We start from the raw sequence: 13,506 nt of genomic DNA on the forward strand, positions 1-13,506 counted from the left end.
CGAACGTCTCCGAGCCCTGCCGATCGGTTACAGCGAACGAAGTCGGCGCTCCGGCGACTTCGCGGGACACCACTTTCAAGCACCGATAAGCCATCAGCGAGGTGCCCATAGATTCCTATTGTTAACCCTGCCTCCGCTGCCGTCTAGTTGTAGCTCTCCCCGACTGTTGTTTTGTTATGCACCCCTCCGTCCTTTGTCCCGCGTGCAGGCTCACTGAGCGTGAATGGGCCCTAAATTTTTTTGACACGCACAGCCAGCGCCGGCTACTCTTCCGAGCAAGCTACCCGAACTACCCTCCCTCTCAGCTCTTTCGCCAGTCTCCACTAAAGTCCCTAGATTTTTTCCTTGTGCCTAAATACCGACATGATGACTGAGGGGCGCAACAAATACCAACTCGCCCAACTTTTTACTTTACTAAATACCGACAACTGCCCTCTCTCCCGGCCCTCTGTCACGCGCAGCCGGCGTCTGCCGCCATTTTCTTCCTAACTTAGAAGATTTACAAAGCCACGTACGTCTAAGTATACATTAGCCACGCATCTTTCAGCAGACAGTAAGCTAACGCGACGCGCCTTTCTTCTCCCGCCAACTGACGTGGGGTCAGTAGTGAGCGGGGGACGCGTTTCACCAGGTTTTGGAAAAGCATTAGAAAGAACATGGCTACCGAAAACGAGCGTTAGCCAATGAGATTCGTCGGGGGTGCTTCAATGGTTGTCGGTACTTAAGAAAGAAGAGGGAAAAATCTAAATCTAGGGACTTTAGTTTCCACCGCTCTGCGACGCTGCCACATCCAGCTTTTTTTTTTTGGCTAGAAACGAGCCCAGAGAAGTTACACGTGCTTGCTTGTCTTATCACACGTGCGCGTCTTGCTCACTCTTGGTGTTCACGTAGCGTGCGGTTAGAATGGCGGACGGTGGCACGAAGCGAAAAGCGCTGGACATTGCTACCAAGCAAGCCATTTTAACAGAGCTCTCTCAAGGTGTGAAAAACTGCGAGTTGGTTAAAAAGCACGGCGTGAGCAAGTCAACCATATCGACGATCTTGAAAAACAAGGACAAGATCATCAGTGCCGGTGCCAACACGACTGACAGAAAGCGTCTGCGGAGGGCCACCTACGCGGATGTGGAGGATGCGTTACTGAAATGGTTTGTTGACGTGTGGGCTCGCAACATTCCGGTAAGTGGTCCTGTGATGCTGGCCAAAGCGTAAGACTTTGCATTCCTGTTGGACTTTCCCGACTTCTGCCCCGGAAATGGCTGGCTACATCGGTTCAAGGTGCGCCATGGCATTGTTTTCAAATCGATAGTTAATGAGGCGGCCTCGGCAAGTGACCAAGACGTTGCCTCGTGGCTTGAAACAAATCGAGACACCATTTTAAGCTACGCGGAGCGAGACGTCTATAACGTAGACAAAACTGCGTTATTCTATCAGATGTTGCCAGAAAAAACTCGCGCCATGAAAGGCGACACGTGTTCTGGCGGCAAACACAGTAAAGTGCACGTCACAGCACTTTTGTGCGCGAATATGGATGGCAGTGACCAGCGCGTGCCCTTCGTAATCGGGAAGTCGAAGAAGCCGCGTTGCTTCTGGGGCTATATGCCTGTGCATTACAGGCATAATGCGAAAGCGTGGATGACGCGCGATTTATTCGTAGAGTGGCTGAGCGAATTTGACCGCGACATGCACAAGCAAGGCAGGCGCGTGCTGCTTGTGGTCTACAACTGCTCCGCGCACCACGTGCAAGCCTCTCTGACGGCAGTGACCCTGCTTTTCCTGCTGCCCAACACAACGTCTAAAGTGCAACCGCTTGACTTGGGCATCATTCGCGCGTTTAAGAGTTATTACAGTGTAGCCCTGTTATAACGAAGTTGGCGGGAATCTGAAATTACTTCGCTGTAACGGTTTTTCCGCTATATCTGGACTCTAAAAAAAATCAAACATTATGCAGACCAAGAAAAATAATTTATTTACACTTTCTGAAAAAAGCGATCAAGGGTCCCTTGCACGCGTTTCGCGAGCGTGCGTTTCAGAACACGTTGCTCAACTGTTGTCCATCAGATCGCAACTGCCCGGTTCGGTGCACAAGTACATATGCAGCGTGTCGACAGCTGCGAGAGCTGCTCCGGCGGTCCCAGGCTGAGGCGCACCAACATCGTCACCTTCGCCGTCCAAGGAACTGCTATCTGCGGCCATTCCCTTTTCGGAGACGCTAGCGGCGAGTTCATCGTTGGTGAGCTCCTCCATTGCGACGAGGTCTTGAACCGCCAGGGCAAAGTCCAGATAATCCAACCCGCTTGGGACAAGGCTTGCATTGTCCGCGGCCTCCCACAGCTGCCCCAGGCTTGTCACTGCCGCGGCACCATCTGCTGCAACAGCATCGATGTCTGCTTCTGCTGTTATTTCTTCAGCAGCGCTGCTTCCCCGCGAAAAACCTGCTTTCTTGAAGCAGTGAAGAATGGTTTCAGACTTGACATCCCGCCAGGCTCCGCTTGCGAAAAATACCGCCTTTACTAGCGGCACCTTCAGGTCGGCAGCGTTGTTGGCTGTACGGATGTCAATGAGCAGACACTCGATGACACGGCGACGATAATGCACTTTGAAGTTTGCTATCACTCCCTGGTCCATCGTCCATATTGGCGGTTGTGTTTGGAGGCAGAAAAAGTACCTCGACAGCGCTCAGATGTGCGTTAACATGGTGTGCACTGCAGTTGTCCAGCAAGAGCAGCACTTTGCGCTTCTTCGCGGACATTTCCTTTCCAGCCACTTCCGGAATATCTCCCCCGTCATCCACGCCTTTGTGTTGTGTGTGTACGCGACAGGCATTGACAGCACCTTGGTGAAGCCCCGCGGTTTCTTGGGCTTGCCGATGACCAATAGCGGCCGCTTGTCGGAGCCGTCCATGTTTGCGCACACCAACACTGTGATGCGATTTTTGCTGTTTTTCCCCCCCATGCACTTATCAGTCTTCGCCGCGAGAGTTTTTGCAGGCAACAGCTGAAAGAACAGACCCGTTTCATCAGCGTTGTAAATATCTCTTTCTGTGTAAGTCTCAAGAATGCGGCTCCTGTGCTTCACCATCCAACGCTGGAGACCGTCCTCGTCAACGGATGCAGCTTCACCGACAATGCTCTTGCATGTGATCCCGTGGCGGTCTTTAAATCTCTGCAACCATCCGTTGCCTGGGTTGAAGTTCTCGTGGCCGAGAGCAAACCCCAGACGTTTGACCTGCGCGGGCAGGATCGGTCCATTGAGCGAGACGTTCTTGGCACGAGCGTCTACAAACCATTTGTAGAGCGCCACTTCGACATCTCCGTAAGTGGCAGCGCGGATCCGCTTCCATTCACCGCTGCCAACGTCGTCGTCCAAGACGGCATCAATTTTGCTCGCATTTTTTATGATTGTCGCCAAAGTCGACTGTGCTATGCCGTACTTCTGCGCAATATCGGTCTTCTTAATTTTCTGCCGAACTTCGCCCAAAATGGCACGTTTCACTTTTAGAGAGAGCACTTTTCGTTTGGTCGTCGATGAGGCGGTCGTTCCAGGTTATCGCTTCTCTCGACATTGTCGTAAAGTTCGCCGATTCACATGGGCAGGCCTAGCTGCAACCGTGGCAAGTCCAAGCGCGCAGCGATAATCCGCTTTTCACCAGTGAAACAACACGAGCGAACGAATGCTTCTGCTGCTCAACCGTGGTCAAGTCCAAGCGCGCTGCGATAATCCGCTTTTGACCTGTGAACAGAGACACAGCACAACATGTGCGAACGGAACAGCTGCTTCTGCTGACTGAACTGACTGACCGCCACGAAAGAAAGAACGGCTTTGTGTGCGACAGGTTTGCGCGGAGCCGTTGGCGGAGCGCCGCAGCCAGGCTTAGGCAGGCCTAGCTGGTGACGCCATGCCGTGGAAGAAAAGCAATTTAGGAGCGCACCAACTTGCTTCGCTTTTTCACCAAAATGAGGCGCCACAAGCGGAACCGGTCTACAGCGGTCACAAAGTTTCTGAAGCTGCCCCCACGACCTCCTCTCTGAAAAGAGGAGTACGCCGTGAAAGGAGATAAGATCGCGGTGGTCGGCCCGCCTGGCACTGGAAAAAAGAATGGGAAGCGTTCGCGAGACGGCTACCGGGCGACCGTGTGGTGCAGTGAAGTAAGCTTTCGAGCCGAGTGGGGCGATGCGGCTGCCGGGAGCCAAGAATTGGCGGTTTTTCGGCCTAGTTGATTCGCGCGAAAACTCGAAAGGTTGTTTGATGGATTTTTTTGTTGTTGTTCTCGACAAAAAACCTCGCTATATCCGCTGAGTCGCATTTTTTTACTTCGTTAAAAGTGGACTTAAAAGGCATTGAAAATGCGGAAATTGAGACGGGAAATCAAGATCACTTCGTTATAACCGCTATTTCGCTGTAAGTGGGTTCGTTATAAATGGGCTACACTGTATAGGCGCCACGTTGTGGAGTGCTTGGTCATAGCTGTTGACCGCCCGGCAGCCAACCTGCTGCTTCGGGTGACTTTGTACTCAGCTTTGGAGAGAGCTGAAGGCATCGTGGGTAGAGGTGACGGCTACATGCGTGCAAAACTGTTTTGCAAGGCCGGCTTCGTTGACGTCGGACCCGATGCCGAGCCTGAAGCTCCCGAAGAGGACCAATGCGGCGGTGATTTGTGGCAGTGCGTCGTCGACTCCGACATGGGAGAGCTGGACACCTGCTGGGAGGACTTCATTACGGCCGATGATGATGCCGACACTGCGGAACCGTGCACGGATGAGGGCATAGTGAATGAAGTGCGCGGCAAGAGTAATTCGGAGGAATCGGATGACGACGATGACGAAACTTTGGAGCCAGCACCGACAAGCGTGCCTGTAGCAATTGGCTACATAGATAGCCTCAGGCAGCTTGTATATGCCAAGGGCTTCGGCGAAGAACACGCTTCCGCCTTAAATAAACTCGAGACTGTGCTTATCACATCTGCGCTGTCGAAACAGACGTGTATCACGGACTTTTCCGCAAAAAAAATTTTTGGTTTTCACTTGTAACTTTTTTAAAGCTGTGTTCCATTTACTACGAACTTCGGGATATAACGAACGGATGCCGTGTCACGCTCAGGTTCGTTATAAGCGGGCTCTACTGTATATCCAATGGAAACACTTGAAATCACCCAGCATGGGGTATTTCAGCAATTACATCATACCTGCCAACTCTCCCTGTTTGCCCGGGAGACTCCAGATTTCTGACCCGATTGTGCGATCGCAACCACAAATCGCTCAGTAAACTGGCTCAACTCAATTTAAAAAAAAAAAAAAGAAAAGCCTACAATACCGGTATAATCGCGAGCCATCGCGAGACCACTCCCGCAGCACCTCGTCGTGCCCGCCGTTACGATGCAGCACACAAGTACGTTGGTTGTTCTAAAGTATGGCCAAACTCTACGAGTACCTGGTGCTCACCGGTGTTGTAATGCATCAGGTCAACTGATAGATAGTAGCAAAACCCAGATAACGCATTTTGAGCAGTTTCAATCAGTTAAGCATCAAGCGATGTCTGCCAAGGCATCTTGCTTGCGAGGCACGTATAAGAGAAAGTGTGCATGGGCCAGCATGCTGGTAGATTTGGAACTGGTGATATTATTTGGCAAGTACGGTGGTAGTAGAGCACTGCACGGGCCGATTTTTCCGGCCCGGGCCCGGCCCGGCCCGAAAACGCCATGTTCCGGCCTGCCCGAGCCCGGCCCGGTGTTCTTAAATGTGGCCCGTACCCGGCCCGGGCCCGAAAGATTTGGGCCCGGTCCGGCCCGGCCCGTTTCAGCTACTTATGCCTTGAGCATAAAGGAGACACTGTCCAACCTTCGGTGATTGTGAAGATACCTGCCGCACACCAGATATTATCTAGAGATTGTTTAAGGAACTTCTTTCAGTGTCACGACTTTCAGTGGTACTGTGTATACTTTCTGTTAATTACGCCCGTAACAGTCTTGCGAAATAATTGCAGGGCAATATAAAATATAATTGGAGTCATAGCTGGCTGTTTCATGTACGCACGCAGGGCTAACCACGCAATCTTATTTTTGCATTTCAAAGAACGACTACAAAATACCTCCATAAAGTGGGAAAAATAAACATGGCAGACATTTTTAGTTTGAGTCTACATCAACTGCATACGAGCTAGGGCTGTTGAGTAATAGTAGCAAGTCTCCTGCAACTTAATCTATTGCACAATGCAATGAAAAAAAAACGTGCTCTAGCTGCTTCTGGGAGGAATAGACCAGGCTGGGCAGCGTTACATAAAGCTGTCGTGTTGACTCCTCGGCAGGAAACAGCACCCAACGTACACAACGTTTCCGTGTTCAAAACAAGAAGGTTCTTTGTCCCACCCTTCTTCCCCGAGTCACCGCCACTGCAGTGCCATAGATCTGTCAAAGCGAGGCACACCCGTTAGCGAGTGAGCCACCGTCCTCGTTGTTCCCTGAAGGTGGCTGTCTCGTCGTCTTCGTGTGACCGCCTTCGATCTTTGAAAATGTTACGCCTTAAAGCAAGACCGGACTAAGGGCTTCCAAAACAACTGTCTATTAGAGCGCCGAAGTGAACACATCTTATATACACTAATCTAGGCACTTTACCTTTCCTTACACGGTACCCAAGAACATCTTTCACTCACTATAATGGAGGGAACTTATATTAGGCGTTTCTTGAAATTACGTGTAGCATACCAATGGAGCAAAATTGTAGACGTCTTGTACTGTGCAGTTTATGTGCACTCCAATGTACTCTAGGTGGTTTAAATTACCCGGAGACCTCAACGATGGCGTCTCATATAGCCTAGGTCACTTCGGAGAGTTGAACCCCACAAAACAACAAAAACAAAGCCAAACAACGTACACACGCAATTATACAGATACGTATGAGACCCGGGCCTAATACGGGCCTGGCTCAGGCCCGAGCCCGAAGATCACGGGCCCGAGCCCGGCCCGGGCCCGATCCAACAATCCCTTACCCGGCCCGGCCCGGCCCGCGGGCCGGGTCGGGCCCGGGCCCGTGCAGTGCTCTAGGTCGTAGTGTGTTCAGTGCGAGGCAAGCGACCTACTCAGGTCCATGTTAAAAGTTTGGGTGTGCAGACACGGACACGAGAGAAGACAAGACACCACTGATCATGTCCGTATAGTTTGAAGTAGCATGGGCTTTGCTAAACCGCGTGTCACCTCATATGGACATGGGAAGAAACAAAATAAACAGACGACCATTGATTGAGACGGGAAGTACTAAGAGAACTTCATTCGGTGTTTCTGAAGTGAGATAAATTTATATCTGTTGTTTATTGAACTCGAAACTACCAATATAAACTTTACAGAGGATGCGTTCGCGATCATGAAATCAGCCATTGGCCATGACCGTTTCAGTTTGCTGAGAAAAAAGTGAGCCATTTTTGGCTGTCCGTGAAATGAAAGAGCAAATCCCGTGCTATATTTGCCTCACATGTATCTGCACTGAATTCTGAGTACAGTGAACTCCCGTTAAGACGAACTTGGTTAAGACGAATTCTCGCATATGCCGTACAACATGGGAACGTTTGTTCGGTTTTCCATAGACTCAATGCAGATAAAATTTGCTTGAGACGAACCGTCTAACAGGTACTCTTCTGTTAAAACGATCTTTTGCAGTGACAAAAACGTTGGCAATTCTGCGCATGAACATTGCAGTTCTGGGGTCATTCAGGCAAACGAGAGTAAGCAATAAAAGAAGAAAAAGGTGCAATGACGCGAAGGAAGGGAGCAAGTGGGAAAGAAAGGTCAGGTATCTCCCTCAACCCCAACGTGTGTGTGAGGGGGGAGCAAAGAGTTGGGCGATTTACTATTGAGACCATCCAAGCCATTATGTCCTTTGAAGTGAAATGAAGTGAGGTGAATTGCTTTATTTTTCTTTACACAAACACACTTATACACTTCTCTGGACCGATAGCCAAGTATAACTTGGCTATCTGTCCAGACAGCCAAGTTATGCTTGGCTATCTGGACCATGGCTATTATCGCCATGTTTTTTGGGTTCCCCAGAGTAAGAACAGAACACGAGAGCTTGCTCAACATGTTCAGCGCAAAAAAGAACGCGAAAACACAAGGAAGGACACGACACAAGCGCTGTCTAACTTATATATGACACGCTGTCTAGCTTATATATGACACGTTTCTTCCATTAAACATTCAGTTGTTACACAAGCGCTGTCTAACAACTGAAAGTTTAATGGAAGAAACGTGTCATATATAAGCTAGACAGCGTGTCATATATAAGTTAGACAGCGCTTGTGTCGTGCCCTTCCTTGTGTTTTTGTGTTCCTTTTTGCGCTGAACATGTTGAGTATGTTCCAACTAGCCCAATTTGCCACCTTACGAGAGCTTGAGACACCTACGGGGCTCTCTTATCCGTTGTGGAGAGAGGGGCAAATGCAAGGGGAGTGGAAAAAGAAAGGCAAACGAAAGCGACAACAGGAACGAAAATTGCCTGTTTGTTAACACTGTTGTGTCGTGTGACCCCTGGTGTCATGCAAGTACACCAGTGCGGCAAAGTTTCTTGTACATCTCACTGGGTGGAGCTAGGCCTCCACTATGCCTAGGGAGCCTTCATGCACACACGCAGCTACTGCTGAGGTGTCATCCCAGAGATAGGCAGTTGTGGGGCTTTCATTTTTCTTACCTTCCTGTTTTTTTATTATTAAGAATCACTCCCCCCTCCCGCCCCCCCGGTTTTAGGGTGGTGACATCTTCAAAAGTGCGGCCGCTAGTAGCCGCCAGATTTGGCGGGCAACCCAGTTGCCATCCTTAGTCGCCGCTAAATTTGGCGGGCCGCCATGCGGATTCTCACTTGCGGGTCGGCAGCCATGATATATGCCCGTGAAGGATTTGGTTAGCGTGCAAACCTAACATAATGCACTCTCGAAAACATGAAGGTTGTCATTTTCAACATCGTGAGTGCAATGCCGTAAGCCTTCGCGGCCGTTTCACTGGGGATTTCTTGCACATATGTGCATTATGTGATCGCACATGACTTGGTCGTGTTTCGCCATAAGCTGCTCGCCTTTGCTTTCATGGTCCTACTGTCGAAAAAGTTCGTTCTCATAGCATTGCGTGCGCGTGCATGTAGGTAACATGTACGTTGTCGCAGAACGCTTCGGTGCGTCTAAGAAGTGCTGCTATTTTGCACGGTAGTGCTACAGTGTACTAGAAGGAGGTAGTGTGCTCTCTGCCCTATGCTAAGCAGGTGGCACTCTGAAGCCGCTCATGTCGCCGGCACTGAGAGCCGCTAGGGGCGCTGCAGCAGTTTCCTCTTGAAGTTTCTCGCGCTCCTGTCCTTCTGCCACTGCCGCTCTCTTGCTGCACACGTGCTAAACGAGGCGGCAAGTCGATTGGTTTTTGGTGCTATTGACAGGTTCAGTGGTTTGCATCAACAACAACCGCGGTATTCGTTTTCCGCTGACATGTTCATGGTATGGTAAGCAAGTACTGGCGGCACAATCACTGTATCGTCCCTCAAGACTAAGAAAGAAGAATACAGCGGTGAGGAACCTGCACTGCGAGGATAAGAAGCTTAACGAAACGTGTGCAGTGTGCGAATTGCATTTTGAGCTGCATTAAGTAATCAGGGAATACATTCATATAACTGATGGCAAAGAGAGAGCATTCCTCGTGTGGTAGACCAACGCTGTCGGCAGAGGCTGTTCCTACGATTCTTCCGAATCACCCCGCATACCTTAGCAAAAGGACTCCCAAACCCTGGAGCAAAAGAAAGCGACAAGAAGGTGACCAAACGACCAGCAGCAACAAAAGTCGAACCGCAGCATACGCGCCGTCTGCCGAAAATGACCCGAACGACCCGTTGCCATCAAATAACGCATATACATTTTGCGCTAGCGAAGAAGCACAAAAAGCAGCCTGCTCAGATGAGGTACGGAACTATTTCAACTTTTTTTTTTCACCTCAACACCTTCCGATATGCTAGACGAAGCATTAATTTTGTTTTTCATTGTTTTCCGGTACTTTATTGCACTTCGACATTATGCGAAGAAACGACTGTGGTGTCGGGAAAAGTTGGCATGTATTTCATGCCCACTCCAAGGTGTATATCAGGTGGAGATTTGTTGAACAACATTCTTTGAGTTCCCAGGAAGAAGCAGAACGCCTGCTCGAAAAATTACAGATGCGTTCTTGTTATGTAAATGTTGTTGTTGAATTAAAAGTTGACATTATGTACTGCCACACCATTTTAGAACACAAATTTGTAATATCTCTGGAATCTAAACAGTTCTTAGTGTTTTTGCATTCGGTGGATGTCTTGTGTGTAATCTTTACGCTAATGCTATTCATAAAGAATTTAAATTGCAGAAAGTAAAAATCAGATTTGAAAATAAAGTCGTTTAGCAATGCGCCCTCACAAGAAAGTTTTGCTCGAATGGATCCATTTTTACTTTAACAGCTGGAATTGCGCTTGTTTGAAATTTCAAGGTAGTAATTTCGACAAATAAAACGGATGTTGTGGATGCCTTTTATTATCTTTCTGCCTACGTGCACTTTCACGTGCATGTGAAGCGTTTTCTTATGAGAGAACCACACCGTCTTTCGTAACCTGACTGACGAGTTCCGTCGACTTCGGTCACCGCCAACGCTTGGCAGGCGTCGAGCATTCGTTCAAGGCGCATGCAATGCCAGATAGAGCTATGCGTAAGCAGGTGCAAACATAGCGGCAGCGTGTTTCTTTTGCATTTCTTAACGACAAAAGCGAATGCGTGTGGACAGAATTCCGGCCGTATGGATAGCAAGCACTTGTTTATAATTACACGGTCCGCTAATATCACCCGCAACACCCGCTTAGCCTAGCTGCGAAACTCGTAAAACCGCACAACCTTTCAAGAGGAAATGCTAGTGGCGCCATCACTCGGAGGCAACATGAGGTGCCTCAGGCGACGCATGTGTCTGAGCCCACTACCCCTATTCTAGTACACTGTAGTAGTGCAAAGGAATATTGCTCCTGTCAACGGCTTAAGACTGTATGGAGCAAAACGTTTTGTGTAAGGGTTTCTCAATGAAAACCGTGGTTTTCCTCCTACGCAATCCAACTTTGCTGATAATTTTAGTATTTCACTATTTCTGTAAACAAGGCATCGTTCCCACATGCACGGGGCATTTTTGCACGTGCCAGCCAGTGGCCAAATCTGCCATGGCTGTGCACAGCCTTGATTATTATAAATTATTTTGAACACTACATGTAAACTAAGTGAATGAAAGAACTCTGAAGACGAAAGACAAGGCATTTAATTCAAAAGTAATCAAAGGATGCATGAACATATATGGCAGCTCTGAAATAAATTATTTTTAACATTACATGTAAACTAAGTGAATGAAAGAACTCTGAAGACCAAAGACGAGGCATTTAATTCAGAAGTAATGAAAGGATGCATGAACATAGATGGCAGCTCTGAAATAAATTATTTTGAACATTAGATGTAGTTTGCACAGCTGTGATATCTGCGTTTGCTGCAAAAGTGAATATTTGTAAACTTGGTGCTGAGCTTTCTCTTGCGACATTGCACAGAATAAGGAAAAAAAAAAAAAAAAAACACGGGACCTAACACATGTTTTTCCGTATTCGGTATAACAGATCCTCTTTTTCTTTTCGCTTACATATGACTATTTCGCAACAGATATCTTTTCATTCGATCCAACGGTTGCCTCACGATATTTCCATGCTTTATGTGTGTTCCAACGTGAAAACTAGAGTTGGACGGAGGTAAAACTTTCGCTTGAAATATGCCCCCCCCCCCTTCCCCGTGCTTTCCCCCGTGCTTTCTCACACTCACGGCACTGACGTTGACCATGTTGAGCTGCTGAGCTGAGAATCAAAATGGCGGCAGACGAAGTTGGCAACAAGGGCGACCGTCAAAACTAGCGGGCGTCGGCGTGTGCCCTTTCAAAGGCTGACACCACCCTAAAACCGTGTGGGAGGCGTGTGTGTATGAAGGCTCCCTAGCTATGCCTGTCTTATGCCAATGCACATGTTGCGGGGAAGATGAGATGGCGGAACATGTTCAGATTGAATGTGGAGATATCCACCCAGGTGTACGTTTGGGCACGAGCCTACATGAAGCCTTGGGTTTTAGGGACAACAATGGAAAGCTAAACACACCCGCGATTGAACTAAGTAAGAGACGGTTAGAGTATTGGTTCTGATTGAATGTGGAGATATTTACCCAGGTGTACGTTTGGGCACGAGCCTACATGAAGCCTTGGGTTTTAGGGACAACAATGGAAAGCTGAACACCCGGCGATTTAAGTAAGAGACGGTTAAAGTATTGGTGGCAGAAAATTAGAGAGAAAGGACAAAAATAAATATTGGGAAAAAATAAGGACAGTCTGCCGTAAAGGGCAGAGAACTGGGCTGAGAATTTACGTTTTTCCTGTAGTAAGATAGATTTTATTGAAGTAGAGGCATTAGGCCAACATAAAAAAGAAAAAGGAAAAGATTTTTTTGTCCAGCCTGGTCACACACTTGTCTCCGCCCCGTTATAAAGGGGACACTCATAGCATTCATCCATCCAGCCTAGAGCATGTTCTTTAAACGTTGGCCTAGAGTGCCTCGATCTCCGTCTCGCCCACTGCGCTGTAGGGAGTGGAGACAAGCGCGTCGTCTGCTACGGCGTCTGCCATTTTCACGCCGGCTCCGATCTAGGGGCGCATTGACGGCGCGCTTGTGAGCTGTTTGCAGGCGGTAGGGAGCCTTTGCGTAGACTATAATACTGTGGAAATGCATTAATGTGTTATCATGGTTTATTAAATATTAATTTTGATAGTGTACAGTCTAACAGCACTGTGAAATTCACCACTTCACGCGATCATATGCTGCTGGCTGAAACCACTTTTAAACGCCCTGCGACCGCTTGTTGGCGTGATAGTTTATTTACTTTAAAACAAAAACGGCGTCGTTTGACACCAGTTGATCTTGCTCTGCGGGTGTAAAATAACGGTTTGCTCAGGCTTTAGTGTACAGCGACAGGTAATCGAAGGTCGAATCACCATATGACTTGGCATTTCCGCTCTTCAGGAAGGTTTGCGCGGCGAAGATGTGCTGGTTCAAAACAGTCATTATGCAGCAATGATGATATAATTACTTGAGGACATGTCGACAGTAAAGGTAACCAATTAATAAATTACCAATGAATACATGATTGTTGTCAGTATATTTTGAATCAATTGCATACTTTTGTTATCCACTATCATTTAATTGTCGCACGTATTTGGCTGAACTCCTGAGGCAAAAGATAATAAGCTAGCAAAATGACAATTTGATAAATTTCAACGCATAAAATAGCAATATCCCTCTGCGCCTCTACAAGTGAAAAGAAAACAGAATATACATCACAAAGAGAAACAAAAATGTCTCATTTGTGCCTAATACACCAACACATGATTTCAAAGTTCACTGCAGGCTCACTCTTGCACACATCTTGCTTGCTTGCCACACAGCAGCAGCCAGGCAT

General features: G+C 48.2%; 1 protein-coding gene across 8 annotated transcripts in view; it reads left to right on the plus strand.

Annotated features, from left to right (window-relative positions):
* Nucleotides 1–13,506, plus strand: part of LOC119394533 (protein LMBR1L) — a 583,826-nt gene that overhangs the window by 150,259 nt on the left and 420,061 nt on the right. The window lies entirely within an intron of this gene.

Source organism: Rhipicephalus sanguineus, chromosome 5 (genome assembly GCF_013339695.2).
Source record: "Rhipicephalus sanguineus isolate Rsan-2018 chromosome 5, BIME_Rsan_1.4, whole genome shotgun sequence".
Lineage (NCBI taxonomy): Eukaryota > Metazoa > Arthropoda > Arachnida > Ixodida > Ixodidae > Rhipicephalus > Rhipicephalus sanguineus.